Source organism: Apium graveolens, chromosome 3 (genome assembly GCF_009905375.1).
Source record: "Apium graveolens cultivar Ventura chromosome 3, ASM990537v1, whole genome shotgun sequence".
NCBI classification, from domain to species: domain Eukaryota; kingdom Viridiplantae; phylum Streptophyta; class Magnoliopsida; order Apiales; family Apiaceae; genus Apium; species Apium graveolens.
The window spans coordinates 159,265,748-159,286,667 of NC_133649.1; the positions used below are offsets into that span (position 1 = coordinate 159,265,748).

General features: G+C 36.0%; 1 non-coding gene across 1 annotated transcript; it reads left to right on the plus strand.

The window, feature by feature from the left end:
• The first annotated feature begins 1,041 nt into the window (after positions 1 to 1,041).
• LOC141716281 (small nucleolar RNA R71) lies at positions 1,042 to 1,148 on the plus strand. The gene has a single exon (XR_012572995.1). It is a non-coding gene; the product is annotated as a small nucleolar RNA R71 (small nucleolar RNA).
• The last annotated feature ends 19,772 nt before the right edge of the window (positions 1,149 to 20,920 follow it).

Here is a 20,920-nt window from a genome sequence, read left to right on the forward strand (position 1 = left end):
ATAACTAGGCATTTGTTCAAGAGCTTCAGCGAAAGGTATATTGATGTGAAGTTTCTTGAACACCTCCAGAAACTTCTCAAACTGCTTATTCAGCTTTTTCTTCTCCAGCCTCTTAGAAAAAGGAGGTGGAGGATAGATCCATTTCTCCCCTGTATTACCCTCATGAGGAGTGTGTTGACAACATCTTTCTTCTTTGGTTCCACTTCTGTTTCCTTCTGCACTTCTTCTTCAGCCACAGCTTCTTCTTCTGAAACTTAAGATTTTTCGGGATTTGCAACCTTTCCAGACCTCAATGTAATTGCCTTTACCTGCTCCTTAGCTTCCCTAGTTCCTGGTACTTTAGTGTCACTAGGGAGTGTACCAGGTTGACTATTCAGCAAGGCATTAGCAATTTTCCCAATTTGATTCTCCAAGGTCTTGATAGAAACCGTTTAGCTTTTGCACATGAGCCTTAACTCATCCAACTCATATTTTTTATTAGATTGTTGCAGCTGGAGTTGTTGTCTTGGTGCATATTGCGGTTGCTGGAAACCAGGAGGGTTGTATTGCTTCACAGCATACGGCTGATAAGGCTGCTGAACCGCATTCTGAGTGCCGCTCTAGCTGAAGTTAGGATGATTGCGGTTGTTGGGATGATAAGTGGCTGGAACTGGCTGCTGCAACCTCTGAAAGTTGCTCACAAACTGAGTTGATTCACTAGAAATAGCACACTGCTCCGTCTCATGGGCACCAACATAAAGCTCACAGACACTAGTGATCTGATTAACTCCATAATTAGCCAAATAATCCACCTTCATCGTCAAAGCCTTAAGCTGAGCAGCTATAGCAGTAGCTGTATCTAACTCCAGAATTCCTGCTACCTTGCCCTGAGATAGTCTCTGAGTAGGATTCTGGTATTCATTCGCAGCCATCAGTTGAATCAATTCATAAGCTTCATCGTAGCTTTTAGCCCACAAGGTTCCTCCTGATACTGCATCAAGCATGGGTCTAGAAGTAGCACCCAAACCATTATAGAAGCAGTTAATGATCATCCAGTCAGGCATCCCATGATGAGGGCACTTCCTAAGTATCTCCTTATAGCGATCCCAAGCCTCACATAAAGATTCTCCAGATTGCTGAGCAAATTGAGTAAGTGTGTTTCTGATTACCGCAGTCTTCGCCATAGGAAAAAATTTAGTTCAGAAATTTTGAGCAAGATCCTCCCATTTGGTGATAGACCCTGGTGGTAGAGAATGTAACCAACACTTAGCTTTATCCCGCAGAGAGAATGGGAAAAGCCTCAACTTAATAGCATCTTCAGAAACTTCATTGAACTTGAAAGTGTCGCAGATCTCGATGAAATCTCTGATGTGCATGTTAGGGTCTTCTGTCGGAGAACCCTCAAACTGAACTGAGTCCTATATCATCTGAATCGTGCTCGACTTGATCTTAAAGGTATTAGCCGAAATGGCTGGTCGAACAATGCTAGACTGAATATCATTAATCTTTGGTTGAAAGTAATCCATTAAAGCCTTCGAATTCACTTCTGGTTCTCCCATTGTAATAAGTGCTTCTTCTTCAACTTTCTCCTCGACAAGAACTTCCTCGAAAAATTCCTTAGCTACTACAACTTCTTCCTAAGCTTGATCCAGTGTTCTCTTACGAGATCGAGAACGCGTATGCATACACGCTCGCTAGAGTACCTGAAACACGACAAGAAAATTAGTAAGTAATAATGTCCGAGTCAATGAATTTTAACGACCACTGATGACAAACACATAAACTAAAACTTAACACTGAATTCCCCGGCAGCGACACCAAAAACTTGTCAGGGCTAGAACATGCGCTAATATTCATGCAAGTATACGTGATCGTAAGTAATGTAGAATTAATTCTAGTTCGTTCCCACAGGGACTGGTTTAAGTTAATTTTAATCAATGTACTTATGCAACAATGATATGGTTATTATCCAATGCTAAGACGAATAACAAATTGAGGTTGTTTTAACTGCGCTTAACTAAGAGATTATACTAAAGAACATTAACTAAGAGAATAAAGAGAGTTGAATACTATATGACACAAACATGGGATTTTAACTTTACTAAATACATCATTCAATAGCCTTTTTGTTCTTAACCTTAGCATGCAATGGTGATGACACTAATAAGATAACACGAAACTGATAAACGCCAACTTTTGTTGTACGAATAGCATACTACCAAACATTCACAAAAGAGATAGAAGTTGAATAGACACCAATTATATTGAGACCCTATATGTCTATAGAATTTGACAACATAACAATTTAATGCACAAGTTATCTATCATGATTATATAGGGCAAGTAAGATGGTTAAAATTACCTATGAATCATCCATAACAAATACATGAACCTATGCGAGCATGGAAGGTTCTAAACCCCTAAGTTTACTTTCGCTTTATTAGAGATTAACACACTATCTTATAAGTTCGCAATGCTCATAAGACGAATAAGCACAACCAATACTAGGATATCATACAATCACCACACACTAAGGCATCAAAATAGATTAACTAAAGAAATCAATAAATAAATCTGTTAGAACCCCACGATAATGATTAGCCCATAATCGGACTCATCATCAACGTGGGTTCTGATGAAAGCATGGTATAATAAATGTAGTCTTTATACTGAATAAATAATGGTGATGACACTAATCAGATAACACGAAACTGATAAACGCCAACTTTCATTGTACGAATAGCATACTAACAAATATTCACAAAAGAGATAAAAGCTGAATAGATACCAATTATATTGAGACCCTATATGTCTATAGAATTTGACAACATAACGGTTTAATGCACAAGTTATTTATCATGATTACATAGGGCAAGTAAGATGGTTAAAATTACCTATGAATCATGCATAACAAATACATGAACCTATGCTAGCATGGAAGGTTCTAAACCCCTAAGTTCACTTTCGCTTTATTAGAGATTAACACGCTATCATATAAGTTCGTGACGCTCATAAGACGAATAAGCACAACCAACACTAGGATATCATACAATCACCACACACTAAGGCATCGAAACAGATTAACTAAAGAAATCCATAAATAAATCCGTTAGAACCCCACAATAATGATTAGCCCATAATCGGACTCATCATCAATGTGGGTTCTGATAAAAGCATGGTATAATAAACGTAGTCTTTATACTGAATAAATAACAAACCAAGTACGTTACACAAGAGTATAGGTTTAACTAATAAGAAAACTACCATCCAAAGTTACAACTTAAAACAAAGAATCACAAGAATAAACTAGATCCTCTTCGCCTTGGTTGAATTGTGCTCTACGGTCTTCTTTTGCCTTCTCCTTAAGCTCTGGTACGTCTTCTTATGAAAAATGAACATAAGTTATGTATATATAGCAGCCAATGCAGATTAGAAGTCCTTCGGATCAAAATCAGAGTAGAAACAGGATTTCTGGAATTCGACCCGGCACGGCCGCGCGCGGCCGCGCGCTTTACCAGCGCGGGCGCGCTACACTTCTGTAATCCTGGCGCGGGCGTGCGCTACTACAGCGCGGGCGTGCTGACTCTCTGGAAAAAATCCTAACTTCTGCTTTTCTTGCTGGTTTGAGTTGGTCTTTTCACGAGCAACCTTCTTGACACATTCCTGACACCATATTAGCATCAAAACATTGCCAAATCACCTGGATCTTTTATTTATGCCTGAAATGCAAATATACTACAAAAATGCATCAAATACACAAATAACTCGAGTACAAAACACCAAATCAAGCCTTTATATGACATAATAAGTGGACATAAATGCCACTTAACAGCTGTTGGATACACAGATGTAGATTTTGCTGGATTCAGGGTGGACAGAAAGAGTACTAGTGGAAACTGTCAGTTTTTTGGTCAAAGACTTGTATCTTGGCATAGTAAGAAACAACAATCTGTGTCAACTTCCACAGCTGAAGCAGAATACATAGCTGCTGGAAGTTGTTGTGCTCAAGTGCTTTGGATTAGAAATCAGCTAATGGACTATGGCCTAGTGTTACACAAAATTCCAATTATGTGTGACAATACTAGTGCTATATCTATTGTGGCTAATCCAGTTAATCACTCTAGGACAAAGCACATTGATGTAAAGTACCATTTTATTAGAGAACATGCTGCAAATGGTACCATTGAGCTCATTTTTGTTCCAACAGAAAAACAATTAGCTGACATTTTTACTGAACCTTTGGATGAAGCTACTTTCAGTAGACCTGTAGGTGAAATGAGAATGCTAAATTTTTTATCCTAAGGCAAGAACTCAGCTAATATGTTGCAGCAGATTAATTTCCAGTAAATCAAAATTAATTTGATTTTATTAGAAATTAACTGAAATATGAATTGTAAATATTTCAGAAATCTCGGCATATTTATTATTCAAAAATAATAATTCAGCTTGGAATTTTTCAATTCTAAGAAAACCGTCAAAATGTTAATTTACATCTTCAATATGTAAAATAAACACAAGACATAATCAAAGTGATCAAAAGTATATAGAGAACTGAGTTCTCGATAAATCTAATTGACTTATCGACAAGTCATTTTAAGACTTCTCGAGTGAGTGCTCGATAAGTCATTTTCCTGACTTCTCGAGTGACTTCTCGATAAGCTTTATTATGACTTATCGATAAGTCATTGTAGAGTTCTCTAGTAGTGTTAACTCACAGAGTTCTCTACAAGTATCTTTTAGACTTATGAATAACTCAGAACTGAAATAATTTAATTCATTAAATTATTTTAGTAAAATACTTTTTGTAAAATTATTCTGATTTTATTTTAATTTATTCAAATAAAAATTGGAAATAATTCAGTCCATTTTTGACAAACTGAGTATTTATTTGACATCTCGATAAGTTAATTTTTAGTTCTCTACAAGAATAAATAAAATGACTTATCGATATATTTTTCAAATTTCAAAATGAATTCTCGATAAGTATACTCCAAACGTCTATTTTTGACTTCTCGACAAGTCATTTGCTTTTACTATAAATACCCAGACATCTCGATACATATACATACTTACACCTTCGAGAACTCTAAGTGACCTAGCTTTTTCAATCCAAAACCGATATCTCTCTCGTTTCAACTCATTTCTCACTAATTTCTCTTACCCACTAAACTTCATACTCATAACAATGGTAGCAAACAATATTGTACCCTTCATCCCAAAAGAGACTAACTTCCTTACATTCTTAGATGCAAACCAAGCACCTGAAACTTTAAAAAGTTTTGTCAAGTTCTTGTCTGAGAGTTACTTTGTAGGGGCTCTTACTGCTAATCATGTGCTTTACTTAGATGTGTTAGGGGATTTTTGGAACACAGCAGTAACAAGGGCAATTATGCATGAGAACCAGGTTGTATCAATTGTAATAAACTACACAATCAAGGGCCAACAGGTGGAGATATTTGAGGATGATGTCAATATGGCATTAGGTATACATACTGACAAGTTGATTGAGGCTCCAACTCAGGATGATCTGTATGAATTCATGGACTTCATCAACTATTCTGAGAAGATCAATCTGTCAAGCATGAACAAGAAGGACCTGAGGAGAGAATGGTCATTCCTGTTTGATTCAGTGATAAGGGCTTTCACTTGCAGGTTGTCAGGGTTTGACAATATATCTAGTGTTGTCCAGAAGTTGGTCTACTCAATGGCTCACAACAAACAGATCAACGTATGACACTATATACTGGAGGAGTTGAGCACCAGGCTAACCATGCCATTGGAGTCAAGAGGTAAGGAAATTTTTCTTCCTAAATTTATTATGTCTGCTTTAAACTATAAAGTGATACATTTGATAAATGGTGTAGATAGATCACAAATAGGCAATTGTAAGCAAGTGTCCAAAATTTTATTTGGATCAATTATTACTAAGAATAAGGTTCCAATGGGTCTTAATTTTACACCTTTCATGATTGAAAGATTTAAGACCTACCATTATCCTATGCCTGACATGAGGGCTAATGCTCCATCTAGTACAACAATGGTCCCTGAACCTGTGGAAGTATAAATACGGGAACACCAACAGGGACCTTCCAATATTGATACCCTTTCTTCTATACCTATAGAAGCTAGGAAACCAACCACTTCATCTTCTCAAAAGGGTGAAGTGAGTAAAAAGAAGAGAAAGAAGATAACACTAATTGTTATGAATGAGTGTAGTGAGGTACAAGTACAACCTGAGTCACCTTCGGTCAGAAAAACAAAGAAGGGTAAGAAAACTGAGTTGACCACTCAAGCCACCTTTGTATCCTCCCAAAAGGGTGCAGTTATACAAATGGGGACAAAACAGACTCTAGAAATATCCTCTCAACAGGGTGTTTCTATTGAAAAGAGCATTCTCCCCAATGCATCTTGTAAAAAGTCTGCACAACCAACACTTGATCAAATTCAAGTATATGGTAGAAGAAATAAGGATGGCACACATAGTGAGAGCACATCTATTGAAGCTCCCTCATCCATTCAGGGGGAGGTGTCAACACTCACTACTGAACAATAATTCTTAATCTCTCAAATTTCTTCTTCAAATATAACACTTGAATCCATTTCTCAAGTGCAAGCTCACTCAAGTGACTTGGTTCAAGAAACCTTGCTCACCACCCAGACACTAAATTCAGATGGTGAGAGGCTACTAGCTGGGTTAGACCTTGATGACACCATCAAAATCATGGGGGATTCATCAGTTTTTACTGAAGACCACATGGATGTTACAAATACACCTTCATGTGCAAATCAGCCTTCACATGATGTTAGGTTTGAGGGTAGTATTCCTGAGGGGGAGCTATCTAAATCCTCTCCAGTTCAATTGGAGGTTCCTGTTCTAGGAAAAACTCCCCTCAAAACCCTAGCAGAGATTGCATTAGCAATTGATGCTAGGAGTATAATTGCCAATGATCCTGTCATAGAGGAGTCAAGAATAGCACATTCAGGTGACAGTGTGGTGCAAGACACACAAGGGTTTGAGATTGGTGTACATGCCAGTAACCCATTCAAATCCCCTCCAATTCAATTGGAGGTTCCTACAACTAGTGTGGAACAACAACTTATCATAACCACAGTACCTACTGTGAGTCAAACTGTGACTTCTGTCACAGGTGGTTCTAATCTAACTCCACAACCCTCAACCTCTCAATCTCAACCATCACACCTCATCTCCAACTGGCTACATCAAGCTGCACCTTAATCAAATCTTGAAGATTTCAGGGTGGATTAGCTTGCAGGACTTGCATAAATTTCTCAACAGTTGCTAACCTCAGATATGTCTAACTAGGACTATCAAGCCATTATGCTCTCCTATTAAACAAATGTCCAAGAGTAACAAGACAAAATTGTTAATGAAGCTGAACAGGATGGCAACTGTGATGCTTGGCTAAACAAGGACTACAATCTGGAGATAGAAGGTGTTTTAACTAAGTTCAGGAAAGATTATATAGACTATTTTGGGCAGCAATGCTAAAGCACTGACTCCTGGTGAAGTTTATGATGCCATTAATGATATTTTCAAGGCTCAACTCAAATTTTTCCATCTCTTTGGAAAAGCCCTAGAACTCAAGTTGGTTGGTCATGAAGACAAAATCAGGAAACTAGTAAAATAGAAGATGGATGAGATCATACCATCACAAGTCAAGATCACTTCAAAGTTCAAACATTTTGCTGATCAAATGGCAAGGATGGATCTGACTTCTATCGAAAAAGATGTCAAGAATCTTAGACAGTCTTTCATTGCTTTTCATGAAGTGGTCCAACAACAAATCACAAATTCAAATGATACAAAAATCAAGCTGGACTAGCTTCACCAGACCAGATATGAGCCTTCTGCATTGCTTATGGATGGCATCAAACAAGCTGTGAAAGCAACTTTTGGTTCCTCAACATCTACCAGTTCTCATCATCCTGTATCAACCTCTACAAATCTTCAAATCCAATCTCTTCAACAACAAGTCTCAAACTTGCAGTCTTCAAATGCCTCCCTCAATTCTCAAGTTCATTCCTTGACTTCTCTAGTCATGAGTCAACAATTAGATATCCAGATCCTGGTGGACTCTCATAAGCATCTCCAAATACAAAATTATGTTGCTTTGGGAGCCATTATGGGTAAACTCAATATACCATTGACAGCACTCCCTGAAGCTGTGAGACCTAAAATTCCTACTCCTCCTATCATGCCTGCCAACAAGACTAACGGGGAGATAGAGGCTAGGCTATCAAAATTATCTACTCAAAGTGTCCCAGCTGTTGAAAAGAGCAAAACTCAAGAAGTTGATATTGCAATGGAGAGGCTTATTTAAGCAGCCGAGAGACCTAGTCTAAGCAGGGAATTTGATGAATTGCTTAAGGCTCTCAGGGCTTCTCTCAATGACAGTTTCTTCACCTAAAAGAAAGCCTTGGACAGGATAATAAACTCAATAAGGGTGATCTTGGTAAACAAAGATAATTTTCAGGAAAGAAGGATTGTGGTCAACATAAATGACTAAGGGGTAGACAGGTGTATGCAGGTGTCCCTCAACTATCTTATATCTAGGAGGGCATCTGAGTTGGACATTCTGATAAACAAAGTCAGAATAGTGATTCATGAAGACACTCTCTTGCTAACTGAATTGAAAAATGCTCAAGTGGCTGCTTTTCCTGAAGCATACCCACAACCAAGCAAGGGAGTGGCATACATCTATCCTACCACCAAACACTTCAAACACTTCCAGATTACTAAGCAATGTATCATGGCCAACAAAAAACTTATCATGACTCTAGAGACTGAGTTGAAAGTAAAGAGAAATAAGACTGTTGAAGATGAAGAGATGATTAAGTTGTTGGGGAGATATCTGAGGAATTCTGAAGCCAACTTGCCTAGAACTCAAATCAACAAGGATAATTTGGATGATGATGAGCAGAAGAAAGATGATCAAAAACCTTCTGGCTCAAATCCAAGTCAATCCTCCAAGGCAGCTGGAAATAAGGATGAAAAGAAGAAGGATAATGAGAAGAAGAAAGGGGATGAGAGAAGAAGAAAGAAGAAACAAGTTGGCTAATAAACTCAATCATCAAACCACCTCAAACCTCTAAGCCTAAATTTCTATACAAACAAACTACCAACACCTTTCTAAAAGTACCAATCACCTCTAGCCAAACATCTCTCAAGAAAATTATAAACCTACTTTCTTCAAAGCCATCATTCAAAGTTAACTACAAGTCTGTTGGGAGAAAACCTAAGAAAGCTAAGCCTACTGAAAATGTGGAAGTCACTGAAAGGGGCATCTAGAATTATTTCAAGCAAAATGATTTTCTACCTTTATACCGGTGCATCTCAAATGAAGATTAGTTTCAACAAGCAGATGAGGAAATAGTTAGAGTCTGGGTTATAACTCTAAGGGAAGTAAGAATCTACTATGAAGATGGATACTTCACATTTGTAGGCTGCAGCTTAATGGACTCTCTCTCTCCCACAGAAATGAAGAGAGTGATAAGCTTACTGAAGGATAAGGATACTGCTACAAGAGCATGAAGATCTGTGTTGGCTGAATAGTTGATTGAAAGGGAGGAAAGAAGAGCAAGGAATGAAGCTAAATCTGAGGAGAGGATAAGGAAGTATGATAAGGAGATTGAAATGTACATGAAAAGATCAGAAGAACTTAAGGCAAAAGGAATGAGCAGAATTTCTAAGGATGGAAATTTCTAAATGTAAAAGCTAGCAAATTCACAAAATTTAGGATTGATTTGCTAAATGGTTATCCAAAGCCAGACTAACTCAAGCTTGTGGAAGCTCTAGAAGGGACACCAATAATAAAAGAAATTGAAATTCTTGTTTACATAAAGGACCTTATTAGAGAAGAAATAGAAGCAAAAATAGTCTTTACCTAATGTATAAATGTTGTAATTGTGTCAATTTTTATATATTAGTCTTATATTTCATTGTAGCTTGGGGTTAGTCTTGTTAACATGCATGAATTTATGTTAATCAATCTTCTCATAAATTGGGGGAGATTGTTGTGCAAGACATGCCTGTACTATAATAATACTAAGTCAAATTGATAAACCTAAGTAAGTTGTATTGTAATCTTAGTTTGCTTTTTGTATTGTAAGATTTAAAGTCTATAAAAATGTCAAAGAGCATATTGGAGTCTTTTTCTGTAAATAGTATCAAGCCTAAGAATTCTATCTGGAAGAAGATCAAGAAGATCATGCCTCGGAAGAATTATGAAGAAGCTTGGAGTTGAATAAATCTGTTTTGAGAAAAATGTTTTAAGTCAAGATCTCTACAAGTCACAAATTTAGTGTTATAGAGAAGTCATTCGAGAACTCCAGAATGACTTATAGAAAAGTCAGAAAAGCTACTAGAGAACTCAGAGATATCGACAAGCCAAATTGAAGATATGAAAATTCAAGATATCAGTAAGTCATTTCTTCACTAGAGAACTCTGAGATATCGACAAGTCAAATATCATTAGAAAACTCTAAGATATCGACATGTCAAAATATCACTAGAGAACTCTGAGATATCGACAAGTCAAGATATCACTAGAGAACTCTGAGTTATCGACAAGTCAATTGGTCACTAGAGAACTCAGAGATATCGATATGCCAAAGTAAAGTCATGAAGATGAGAGATCTCGAAAAGCTAAATTCTCTTATAGAGAACTCAGAGACCTCTACAAGTCAAAGCAATTATAGAGTAATGAGAGATCTCGATAAGCCAATATACTTATCGAGATGTCAAGTTCTCTATATACCAAACTGGAGATCTCGAGGTAAAAACTCAAAGTACAAAGTGCAGATCAGTTCAATATCCAAGATTAACAATCAACAAACAATCCAATCAGTTGGATTGACAAGTCTACAAAGAATAGCTTGAAGTGTACAAGATCAAAGGCCAAGATTAACTGACATAGAAAGTCACATGCGTGCAAGATTAGCAAAGATACACTAAGCCAGAAATAGAAAGATTTGATTTCCAAAAATAGGGTTTAGTACATACTAATGCATGTTGTGTAATAACCAGTGTTTACTGTTCTATAAAGTAAACACTGGTTGCTTTGTTTTAATGGTAACAATTTAGATCAGAAAAATCTTGTATTCTCTCAAGGAAGAAGCTAAGCTCTTTATCATCAAAGAACCAAGAAATTTTGTAGCAAAACATTCTTAATTTTAATATAAAATTAAGTGAGTTTTGAAATATCCGTGTCCAGTGTTCTTACTTGTTTAATTTCAGTATTAACACATTTCACTACAAGATTTAATTTACTTTGTTTACCAAATATAAACACTTCAAGAAAAAGCAGATAAACACAAAAACACATTCACCCCCCCTCTGTGTGTAATTCATTATCTAACAGATAGGTACCTCGGATTTTGATGAAGATGACTCTCCTTCTTCCAAAGCCATGAGAGCATAATTTCCATATTCTTCAACATCATCTGTGTCATCCCAACTCTTTCCTTTAGAAATATAAGATTTTCCTTGTTGTTTCTTCAGAAGTGCTTTATACTTAGCTTCAAGCTTCAAATATGTCTTGTCCTTCTTCACTTTCTTTGGATTCGTGCATTCTGTGACAAAGTGACCAAGTTCATCACACTTGTAGCATCTAATCTTTGATCTGTCCACATATCCTGACTTGTAGCCATCTTTGCTAATTGCATTTATCTGAGTCTTTCTTTTCTAGTTATTATTGTAAGATGTTTGACCTTTTCCCTTGAAGTACTTGGGCTTCTTGACTCTTATGTTTGAAATTCTTCTTGCTAGGTAAGCCATAAACTGGCCCATTTCATCCAACTCATCAAGAGTATAATACTCATCCTCTTCTAACTCTAGAATGACTTGTTTTTTAGGTTCCTTGTTCTTCTGCTCAAAATCTTGAATAACTAAGTTCGGGATTCAGTTTCATCTTCAGTTATTTTCTTGTCATTGGCTACCAAGGCACTTGACACATCCACAACATGTCATTGAATCACCTTCAATGACTTTCTCTGCATCATCTCCTGCTCATAGATTTTAAAAATACCATACAAAACCTCCAAAGTTATTCTACCTGGATCTCTCCCTTATCTTATTGCAAAGATCTTTTGTTCTAGATGGTCAGGGATAGTAAGCAGGAATTTTAAGTTAACCTCCTCAGCTTCATAGAATTTATCATGAAGCTGCAAGTCATTTATCAACTTGTTAAATCTTTGAAAAACCTCAGTAATGCCTTTTTTAGGTTTAGCCATGAAACTCTCATATTGTGAGACTATAATCCTTCTTTGGTTTGACCTCACTTCCTCAATACCTTCACATAGAATCTTTATCATTTCCCAGATCTGCTTGACTGATTCACAATTGATAATGTTGTTATACATGACATTATCAAGAGATTCAATGAGAATGAGTTGCAAGCTACTGTCAAGTGAAACTTTTTCCTTTCTGGTTCAATATATTTAGATGGATCTTTAGGAGCAACGTAACCAGAAATGACCATATCACCATCAGTTGCTTCAGGTACCCTCACCATATGAATGAAGGGTCCATGCTTAAGAATTTAAATATATAGTGGATTTATCATCCTGATGAACAAAATATTCTTCTTCTTCCATAAGGTGTAGTTCACTTTGTCAAAGACATGGATCTTGATACTACTAAGTTTCTGTATACTCATACTTCCAAGATCTAGTATGTTTACTTTCAGATTTTGCTATAATACCACTTGTTAGGTATGAAGTGCAACATGGGGGGGATGAATGTATTTTCTTATTTTTCTTGATTATTTGAAAGTGTTTGTGGCTTTTGGAACTTAACAGCTAGAATTGAAGTTGTAGTGATAAAAAACTGAATGTAAAGACACAAGTAATTTATCAAAAACTCACTTGATTTATATTAAATCAAACTTGTTTGTGCTACAAATCTGTGTTCTTACAAATAAGAACTCGTTTACTTTTCTTGATTGAATACAAGATTTTCTAGATCAATTTTGTTACATCTAAACAAAGGACCCGTGACATGTTTTATAGATCAACATGAATAGTTTACGGAACTTGCACTAAAATAAACTAACACAATTTCTAAAGCTCATTTCTCTGTTTCTATTTCTAGTGCAGCATATCTGTGAAGAATATACTAGGTCTGTGACCCTCATTTGTCCAGTTCATCTTGGCCCTTGATCTTGCATTCTTCCAGCTGCATTTGTAGTCTTTCCAATTTAGTGATAGAATTGTTTGTTGGCTGATAATCTTGGATCTTCAAGTTTTCAATATTCTGAATCTGAAGTTGTTGTCGAAATCTCTTTTACTGTGTAGAGAAGTCACATATCGATAAGTAAAATGACTTATCGATATCTCTACTTCTTTATAAGTATTATGACTTGTCGAGATCTCCCGTTCTCCATAAGTAGATTGACTTATCGATATATTTAGTCTCTACATAGACTTTTAACTTGTCGATATCTTCTCTACAAGCAGATTTTGACTTGTCGATATCTCGAGTTCTCTACAAGTAGATTTTAACTTGTAGATGTCTCCAGTTCTCTACATGCACTTTTTGACTTGTCGATTTTTCTAGTTCTCTATGGGAAGATTGACTTGTCGATATCTCTTTGGACTTCTATACAAGTCATTTTTGACTTCTTGACATACATCTCCATACTCTTTGATCTGTGACTTGTCGATATCTGACTTAGAACATTTTTCCAGAAATATTATTCAAATCCAAGCTTTTATACTTCTCTCTGAGGCATGATCAGGATTGATCTTCTTTCAGAGTTTATTCTTTAGCTTTATGGCTGTTCATAGAAAAAAAATCCTCCAGTCTAATCTTCTTAATATTTTTATAAACTCAAGAAATACAAATACAAAATACAATAAGTTTATGATACAACTGATTCTTAGGGTTTTCAAAGTAACTTAGTCTTGTTATGTACATGCATGTCTTGCACAACAAATATGTAACTGGAAATTACATGCAATGCGATCTTAATCATGTCTATTTCCAGTTGGTCCTTAATACTTTAGTGAGATCAGTCTTTATTCTTTCAACTTTATATCAAAACCATAATTGAAAGATATAACTCATTTAGAGCTATAGAGAGAAAAAACTTAACTTCATTCTGCAGAAACTCAAAACATATAATGCATCACAATAGTGTCAATGAAAATTGAGTACCGAATATAAGAATAAAACAAAAAGCTCCCACTAAAACTTAATATCTTCCAACAAGGCAACACCCATATGAGCAGTATGCCCAAGATAAACTTTAAGTGTTAAAACTTTAGTAAGTGGGCCTGCTAGCATAAAATTTATCCTTATATACTCAAAGAGAAACTACTTAAATTTTCAATCTGTATATAATAACTAGATATTTAATGTCTACATGTTTAGACATAAAAAACATATAACCATAAGTAGAATTGTTGTATCTATGTAGTCAGCAAAATCAAAAATCAGAATACATAATGATCTCCAAATTCCTGAAATCTGATAAAATGAGCAAGCAATATTTTTATTCCTTGTAAGTACCTCATAACTCGTTTAATTGCAATCCAATGATACATTCCGGGTTTACTCGAATAATTGCTTAACATACCCATCATGAATGCCAAATTTGGCCAGGTACAAACTTGAGCATATATAAGACTCCCAATAGTTGTGTTAGGTCACACTTTCACTGTAGAGGGGGTGAATACAGTGTTTATTACAATCAAATCAAACTTCAAGAACTTATGTAACAGAAAACAAACTTTATTTAAACAATAAACTCTGTTACAATCTGGAACTGTTATCTCTCAGTGATGAACAAAATATCACGAGAGCTTCTAGAGTTATAATAAATAATATTCTCGATAATGATAACACCTCTAGTGTAAACTCTATTTCTGTGTTTATATACTACACAGTTACAAGATATTCGCTAATTGATATGGAATATAATTCTGCTTCCTAAAATATATCAATCAGATATCTTCTATTCCAAGTATTCCATTCTTCACGGAATTCCTTCTTCATGCATATCTCTTCTTATGTTTATCTTGATCTTCTTAACTTTAATCAGCTACTGTCCTTATCTGATTGTCCTTCAGCACTTAAGTTCTGATATCTATCTCCTGATAACATAAGTACTGATATCCCTTAAGTTCTGACTTCCAGTACCTTAAGTTCTGACTTCCAGTATAAGTACTGATCAGTTAAGTACTGATTTGTTCTGTTCAAATAAGATCTGAAATCTAAACATAAAACATATTAGCCATGACATTATCAAATATATCTAACAATCTCCCCCAACTTGTAAATTAACAAAATATACAAGTTTAACAGATATTTGATGATGTCAAAAACATTAGGTACAAATGCATGAGAAATAGACAAGATAACTACAACTTACAGTCCTTAAAGTTTTTACCAATTCAACTTCTGATAACAACTTCAACCTGTATAAATATCAGAATTTAAGCAGTTGTAGATCTTCGACTTGGCTTCATCATTTTCCAATCTCTCTGATGTCAGAAGTTGTTCTGAGATAATTCTTCAACAAACATTTCTCAGCATATCTGAGTTCATCAATCATTCTCCGTTTGACATCTTTAAGCTCTGCAGTATCTTCACCAGTTTGAAATATTGCAGCTCTGAGATCATTAATCTTTGCTTTTCTCAACTCCCGATCTAGTCTTATGACATAAGCTTTGTTAGACTCTAGATTGAATTCAAGCCCCTTAATACCAAGATATGTTCTGATCTGTGCAGTATTAGGCTTCATATCAACAATATCACCATTGTGATTTCTGTACTTTGGAACATATCTGCTGTCAGACTTAACAGAATAAAGTCTTTTCTGTCTCTGAATCTGTTCCTTTAAGTAGTTTGCAGCAGTCTCTGTTATTCTGTCATCCACTTGAAGTAAGAATAATACATGCTCCAATTCTTCAAAATACTTCAATGGAATGGCATTTTGTCTTATATGATAAACCCTACCATCTGTCATGAAATACAACATGATGTATTCTTTCAAGTAGGTATGCTAAACCATCTGTACAGATTCTAGTTGATTCAATCTCTCAGGAGTTGCTCCAATACCTGGTTCACTCAAGGAAGTTGGATCATCAGTAGTGTTGTGTACTCTTCTTTCATCAGCACTTCCCAATCCAGTTTTATCTCTAGCTTCCTTTCCAGTAACTACTCTTGCTTCAAAACCACTTAAAGTATTCTTCAAAGATTGAGTCTGTTTTGCTTTAGTGAATCCTGGTAGGAGTGTTTTAGATTTATCTTCTGATATCAAGTTAACTTGAGCACTGTCAGAGGTTACTTGCTTCTTCTGAATATCAGAACTTACAATTTCTTGACTCTGAACAACTTGAGCCATGTCAGAGGTTGTTTTAAGAATTTTTCTTGAAGTCAGAGCAAGATTATGTTTTCCATCAGTAATTTCTTCTTCCTCAGGAGGTACATAAGGCTTGATAGGTTCACCAACCTTTTCTTTACCCTTGGATCTTGGATCTATCTGTGGTTGTGATCTAGCCAAAGTTTCTTCAGTATGTATCCTCTCTTTGATCACAATGCCTTTAGGTTTTGGAAGTAACTTTTTACCAGAAGCTTCAGATTTAGATGTGACTTTCTCTGATTTAAGTCTGGCTTATTCTACCTTGACTATGACCACTACCCATTCCAGAGTTTCCTTGGTCATCTTTTCCATCATCCTGTCCTTGCAGTGACTTGTTGGTTTTGCATTTGGACTTAATTACCTTCTCCCCCTTTTTGGCATCAGCAGGTAATAAAAGAGAGATAAGTAGTTCCACTGAGGTCTGGATTTCAGTAAGTTGCGATTGCTGAGAAGCTTGATTTGTCAGAATTTGATCAATCTGAGCTTGTTGCTTCTCTTGAGTTTTCTCAATATAAGCAACCCTGTCAATGGTAGGTTGGAAGAACTTTTTCTTATCAAGTTTCCAAACTTGTTCCTGTTTAATAAAGTTCTCCTGAATCTTGTGTAGCTCTGCATGAGTGTTGGAATGAAGACCTTGTAGATGTTTAGTACTCAATGCAGTGACTCTAAGCTGGGTTTTAAAATCATCAGAATTTAACATTTCATCAGCTTTAGTCAAGTGCTCAGCAAGATGTAAAGCATTTGGAACACATGAAACTGAGTTCCATTCCTTAGTCCACTCCTGTCCTGCAGGAGTTTCACTCCAAGGTACTGGTGCATCCCTGATAACAAACTCCTTTAGCAGTTCAGACTTAGGAAGAGTCAGTGGAGGAGTATGTCCTGAAGGACCTGCTGCATCAGCATCTACAGTTGTAGCAGCTTCACCAGTATCTCCAACATTTGCAGCATCAGAACTTAAAGAATCAGTATCTTCTGATAAGACAATTGTATGAGTAGCAATGGAGGCTTCAACATCCTCTAATTGCTGATCTGATACTAAGTTCTGATCAACAGCCATATCCTGATGCTCACCTAAAATCTGATCATCATCTTGATAGCAGAGAAGGTGTTAGTGATAACTCAGGAGTTTGAACAGCATCAGTAACAGGTATTGTGGAAGGATTATTTGCTGTTGGAGCTTCTAAGAAAAGTATTTCAGGCACAACCAAGTTCTGAATATCAATTTCAGCACTTGTGCCTGGATCAACAAGAGATAAAGAAGGTAAATTAGCCTTGTCAGATACAGGTTCCTGAAATGGAGTTGATGGAGAAGAAGTGACTGGAGCAAATTCCTTGTCTTGTGAGATCAGAGATTCCTGATCCCCTTCCTTAGCTGCTTCCTCCTCATCATCTGAAACTGGCCTCTGTGCCCTCTGTTTCTTGTACTTCCTTGTTGATTTGGATTCCTTGGGAGTTGCAGGAACAGTCATACGTCTAAGCCTCTTGAGAAGCCTAGAACCCCCAATTCAAATTTTAACCCGTTATCACTGATTGGTTATTTTGCACTGCAACATTAATATTCTGAAAATGAATCATGTTAAAAATGACCGAGATAATTTCGATGAATAAGTGCTGACAAAGAATCAGAACTTAAATCAGAACTTAAGACAAAATTTAAATGGTCATCAGAATATCAAGCAGGATTTAACAACACAAGATAAAATAACTCAGAGACAAAATCTTGAAGTAAAAACAGTTTTCATTAATATATCAAGTCAATACATAAATGAAATAGAAATTACATCAATACAAGATTTTCCCTAAGCTTCTAATCCTAACGTCAACAGCTTTAGTCCTAGCTAAGAAGCCTGACAAAGCTGAGGATGAAGAAGAACAGGAAGAAGACGAGATTAAGTCATCTTCCTCTTCCTATCTTCGACAAACAAGATGGCGAGTCGAATGATTCGCTCTTGCTGACGGATACGACGAAGGTGAAGGTCTCTTCGAACGGCCACCAGATCACGTTTGATAACCTCTGGAAATTGAATCCAGAGATTGTGAGGGATGTTGGTGATAGGGTAGGGAGTTGGAATTCCATTCAAAAAGACATGCACAGTCTCATCACCGTAATTGTAGAACCAGCCAAATTCAGCCATTTGTGATAGTAAATGAAAAACAAGACTGAATTTGTGATACAAGTGTGATGAAAAGACTAATGTGAAGTGGCTGTGTATATAGGCAAGAGAATGCAAGGAGACGCGAAGATATTGAATGCAGACAGGTAGAATTAAATCTACCTCGTCTCCCTAGACTTTGAAAAAGAATAACAGTCATTGGAAAAGGAATGTGCACATGGAACAAGAGTGAACTGTTCAAGGACGAGTGCCATTATGTTTTAACCATAGACTATTAATCTTCCACTTCAACATTTCGAAATTAATCTGAGACTGTTACCAAATTTTATTCACAGATAAGTTAAGTAAAGGGTTAGACTGAAAAATCAGAACTTAGACCTATACCAGAACTTAACAGTCATCAGAACATAATGTCTTAACTCGAACAAGGAATATCTATCTTAGTAAATACTCATACAAGTTCTTAGTTATGAACGTCAGAAATTAATCATCAGAACGTGTAACTAGAACTTGTCCTCAGAATTTGTGCAGAAGTGACACAATGACTGTTTATCTAAAATAACATAGACCACCACAGAAATTTCATCATTCATATGGAGTGATGTGTGTGTGCATTAAGCTAAATAACAGACAAAGAGTAAAGTCTGATCTACTTCAGTACATCTTAGAAATAAGTCATAATTAAAATTTTGCTAAAGATCTGTCATTATCCTGAAACCTACTGATAAATGAGTTCATGCATGAGTTCACCTCTACTGTTTTTGTGCTAATTTTATGCATCTTTTGAAATTCTATTTTACAGAGGCTTCTCAGTGTAAGTGAGTCACGACTGTTTATTAGAATTTATGCTATTATCAGAGTATTTCTCCAGTAATCATAGAGTGTGAAAAGTCACCAAGAAAATATTTTGCTTTTCTAATGCATATTTACTTAATACCAGCAATGCACTTGGGTCGTCCCTTTCACATTTTTACTCTAGATCTCAAAGGAGTACCTGATATTATTCTTTGATTATTGTTCTTCTTCTTTTGATAAGTGAGGTTTATCAGCACTTAGTACATTCAGCAGTTTTACTAGAATCAGAACTTAAACAGATGAGTAGCATTATTCTAATTTGTGACTTAGTAATAAGATATACAAAGTAAACTTAACTAAGCTCAGTTATCAGAATTTGCTTGTGTCATAAGATTTCCACAGAAATAACTACTTCTTTCATGGGATCATTTGTTTATTGAAGACTAGTAGGTCAGTATCTAGCACAGTTATCCTCATAGGATAGAAGAGTTACTGAAACAGACATATCACTTATCAGAGTTTAGACACATATATCAGACAACAGTCAGTACTTGAAGACATTTATCAATTAATGCACAGAATATACAAAGAGATTAATTCTGTAAATACTGATCATAAAGTCTGATAACATAGAACAAGTTTAAGCAGATTTAGAGAAAGAACCTGAAATCATTCCAAGTTCATTTACCAATTTTGAAAAGGTAGCTTCACACAGTGGTTTTGTGAAGATATCTGCTACTTGTTGATCTGTGGGAACAAAATGCAATTCCACTGTACCTTCATCCACATGTTCCCTGATGAAATGGTACCTGATGCTGATGTGCTTTGTCATAGAGTGTTGAACTGGATTACCTGTCATAGCAATAGCACTTTGATTATCACAGTAAATAGGGATTTTGAAATATGTTAACCCATAATCCAGTAACTGATTCTTCATCCAGAGAATCTGTGCACAGCAGCTTCCTGCAGCAATATACTCTGCTTCTGCAGTTGATGTGGAAATTGACTTTTGTTTCTTGCTATACCAAGAAACCAATCTGCCTCCAAGAAATTGGCAGCTTCCACTTGTGCTTTTCCTGTCAATTTTGCAACCTGCAAAATCTGCATCTGAGTAACCTATTAATTTAAAATCTGATTCTCTAGGATACCATAATCCTAGATCAGCTGTTCCTTTAAGATACTTAAAGATTCTTTTTACAGCTGTTAAGTGAGGTTCTCTTGGATCTGCTTGAAATCTTGCACAAAGACAGGTAGCAAACATGATATCTGGTCTACTAGCAGTTAGATAGAGAAGTGAGCCAATCATACCTCTGTAATCAGTAATATCTACTGAATTACCAGTATCCTTATCCAGTTTTGTTGCAGTGGCCATGGGAGTGGATGCACTTGAACAGTCTTGCATTCCAAATTTTTTCAGCAAGTTTCTGGTGTACTTAGATTGACAAATAAAAGTTCCTTCTTCACTCTGCTTGACTTGAAGGCCCAGAAAATAACTAAGTTCTCCCATCATACTCATCTGATATCTTGACTGCATTAGATTGGCAAACTTTTTGCAAAGTTTGGCATTTGGAGACCCAAAAATGATATCATCAACATAAATCTGGATCAAAAGTAAGTCCTTGCCATGGTTGAGATAGAACAATGTTT